The sequence below is a fragment of the Frankliniella occidentalis genome, unplaced genomic scaffold, assembly GCF_000697945.3.
Source record: "Frankliniella occidentalis isolate FOCC.00 unplaced genomic scaffold, Focc_3.1 Scaffold487, whole genome shotgun sequence".
Taxonomy (NCBI): Eukaryota; Metazoa; Arthropoda; class Insecta; order Thysanoptera; family Thripidae; genus Frankliniella; species Frankliniella occidentalis.
Window position 1 is genome coordinate 102,426 of NW_026267605.1, and position 4,071 is coordinate 106,496.

The following is a 4,071-nucleotide window of genomic DNA, read 5'->3' on the forward strand; positions in this document are numbered from 1 at the left end:
AAAACAGGATCTGTTGGCGTTACGAACAATTCATTAAATAATACGAGTCGCTTGTAAATTTACGAATAACTCGTAAATTGGAATTCAAGAGATGAGGAAAATAAAAACCCAATTAACCAACTATTATACACTGTTAACACAAGTGTTCAACTGTTCAACACCTGCAAGTGTGCAACTCCAAGTTACATACGTGCAAAACGTGCAAAACTCCCAGATTAACACGTCCTAGCGCTCAACTCGCTAGTTGCACACTTGCAAGTGTGCAGCTCAGAAGTTATACACCAGTAAGTGTGCAACTTTCCCGTCCAACACGCCACTTGTTGAACACTTATAAGTGTATAACTGCTGAGTTGTACACTTTAAAGTGTACAACTAGCGAGTCGAGCACTCCCTGGAAAAAAAATGAACTGACTTTTATTGGATTTCATCTGACTTGAAGCTGGAGTTTAACTGGTCGGTGGTTGACATTAACTGTAGACAAGGCGACTTTACCTGGAGTTTACTGACATCAACTGACTTAAGGGGGCATCCTAGTGTAGCAGGCCTAAAAATACGTGGTTTTTTGCGATTTTTTAAAAAAGAAATGGAAGCAACAGAGGGAAAACTAGGTTTGCTACATAAAAGTACACATCTTTCTCTGTCCAAAACTGATAAAAAGTTGACCAACGCCTCACGCATACCCGAGAAACGGCCTGCAAGAAAACACGCGTCGCGAAATGTCGTATAAAGACTTTTCCTCTGTTTTTTCCTTTTTTTTCACTGGGAGAACGAGTGTGTCACAGCGAATTACCGAGTGCCGTGGATGCATATCAGTCTTTTTTCTGACACACTCGTTCTCCCAGTGAAAAAAAAAGGAAAAAAACAGAGGAAAAGTTGAGCCCCCTTGCGGGAGCCCGGGCGGGATTCGAACCACCGAACCCACTAGGAACGAGCGGGCGCTCTACCACCTGAGCCATGGAGGCACGATGGAGGTGCCCGCTGCCTAGCCCAGCAGACGTGCGTGAACCTAGCCGGCGCAAGCCAGCCGGATCGAGAAAAAAGTTGCTAATCGTTTGTTAAACGTTAGTATAGTTATGTTAAGGCATTGGTTTCGTTTGTGTAAGTACCGTTCCCTTTTTTTAAAACTTCGTTCTGCGCCGGCTAGATTCACATCCTGCGAAAGTCGGCAAACATGAGTGAACAAAACATAAGAGTAGGTCAGGTCGATTCCTCTTCGTTTGTTAAAGTTTGTTAAGCCCTTAAAATTTCAAAAGTGTCAATACAAAAATTACGTATACAGAACACAGAGTACAGAGGACCGGCTAACTTACCAAGTCAACACCCATAGCCCAACAAACGAACAAAATGATTCAGAGCAGTGTATTTTCGTTTGTTAAGGAGCCGGCTAACTTACTACTTTGACTTCTGTGACTTAACAAACGACAGAAACAGTCCAGACCAGTGTCTTTTCGTATGTTTAAGTTTGTTAAGCCTTCAGAAGTCAAATGTGGAATGCCCATAACCGTCTCTTAATTGTTTAATGGTTTGAAGCCGGCTAACTTACCACTTTGACTTCTGTGACTTAACAAACAACAGAAACAGTCCAGACCAGTGTCTTTTCGTTTGTTAAAGTTTGTTAAGCCTCAAGAAGTCAAATGTGGAATGGCCATATTTGTCTCTTAATTATTTAAGGGTTTGGAGCCGGCTAACTTACTACTTTGACTTCTGTGACTTAACAAACGACAGAAACAGTCCAGACCAGTGTCTTTTCGGTTGTTAAAGTTTGTTAAGCCTTCAGAAGTCAAATGTGGAATGCCTATAACCGTCTCTTAATTATTTGAGGGTTTGGAGCCGGCTAACTTACCACTTTGACTTCTGTGACTTAACATACGACCAAATGGGTCCAGACCAGTGTCTTTTCGTTTGTTAAAGTTTGTTAAGCCTCCAGAAGTCAAATGTGGAATGCCCATAACCGTCTCTTAATTGTTTAATGGTTTGGAGCCGGCTAACTTACTACTTTGACTTCTGTGACTTAACAAACGACAGAAACAGTCCAGACCAGTGTCTTTTCGTTTGTTTAAGTTTGTTAAGCCTCCAGAAGTCAAATGTGGAATGCCCATATCTGTCCCTTATTAATATTAGGGAATGCAGCCGGCTAACTTACCACTTTGACTTCTGTGACTTAACAAACGACCAAATGGGTCTAGACCAGTGTCTTTTCGTTTGTTAAAGTTTGTTAAGCTTTGAGAAGTCAGCTATGGACCTGCCAAGTGTGATTTATTTTAGAAATGGGTACCATGCTTTTGTACTCAGGCCATCTCTACTTCTGTGACTTAACAAATGAACTGAATTGTTCAGTCCAGTGTCATTTTTTGTTAAAGTTTTTGAAGGCTTATCACAACTCATTATTCACTGTAAAAAAAATTAGAGGGAATTTTCCCCTCCCCGCGTGGCAACGCTCCTTTGCCAGCTAGTGTTCGGTAAATTTACAGACCCAAATAGCCTGTAAATCCCCGGCCCACTGGTGGGGAAATTTACAAGCCAATGTGGTTGGGAAAGGAGTCTTTCCAACCCACCCAAGTAAATTTACTACGTGGGCAGGAAAGAAGTCTTGACTGACTCACCGTCAGCAAATTTCCCATTGCGCACGTGTAAGGATGACTTTCGTGCCCACCACATGCAAATCTCCAGCCCAGGACAAGGATGGCGGCGTTGCCACTCCACTAGCCCAGGAATTTCCTCTCCGATAACAGTCCTTAGGAGGAAAGTGCGAGTATTCCGTATTGCTCTCGGGCCGACTGGACTGAATAATAGTCCACCGGTTTCCGAAATCAGTTCCAAAAATTTGATCATCGATCTCACGAAGAAAACAAGTCGTAGCAGCGACACGTGAAGCCACAAGTCAAATGGGAAGTACGCACGTGGACGTACCTCTCAGTGTCGAGGTGACGGGGACGTACTGAACAAGACATCGTTGCGGAGACCTCCCGAGCGTTACAATTTAACAGATTATTTGGGAGATATGGTTCACTTTTTCGGCAAACGCCGATTGTTGTCGGGTAGGGTGATTCCTTCTAAATCATACTGCGTAGAATTAAATGCCATTACCTGAAGGGAGTTTTAATTTAATAGAAAAAAGCTGATTTTGTGGGAGACGCGCTGACTGAAACGCCATCTAGCGGCAGTCAATCGCGGGCTTCGCGTCGGGGTGGCCGAGGTTAAAGAAAGGAGGTGATTGGTGTGGGGTGGTGTGGCGTCAGTGTAGTAGTAGTCCGAACCCACCTCTCCTTCCACGACGCTGTGGCAGTCACGAATTTGTGGGAAATTTGCAGCCGCCGCAAGGAGATTTGCAGGCAGTAGGATGCGCAAGTACACTTTTCTGCCCACGGCCACGGGATTCCCTCGTCGGGCTGGGGATATTCGCAGACGGCGGGTGCCGAACGGACCCTTTCTAGCCCACGTCGGGAAATTTGCAGTCAATGAAGTCAGTAAATTCACTTGCGTGGGCAGGAAAGGATACTTTCACAGCGCAAGTGGCATGCAAAGGATACTTTCCATTCCAGTAGGTAAATTCCCAACCCATGTACTGCAAATCCCGAACCTTTGTACATGAAATTTCCCCACCCAGTAGCTAGTAAAATTACTAATATTTTTTACAGTGTTGTTCCTGGTGTCAGGTGACTGATGCACGCCGCGCTGTTTCGTCGTTGTTTTGTACCGCGTGCCGCGTGCGACTTGGTTGCATACTCGCACGGGGCAAAACCGAGTCGTGGGCAGCGAGTGTAGGCAAACCCGCCCGCACCCTAGTAACGCCGTACAGTATAACTTCGAAAGTACGTGGCGTGAATCTGCCTCCTGGTATAAGTTCCGTCCGTTGCGCGGAGCGATAGCGGAGCCCAACGCTGCATTGATAATACATAAAATTACTGTTTTTAGCCCGCCCTTCTGCTTTTAAAAAAGCATTAAAGCGGGCTTATGCAACCGCTCTCGTGTCCGTCCGTCTGTCTGTCTGTCTGTCTGTGTTGCCGAGATGCTCGAGATGGAGTAACGCGCCAAAAACTTGTCGTCAGTTTATTGTGTTTCGGAGGTGTT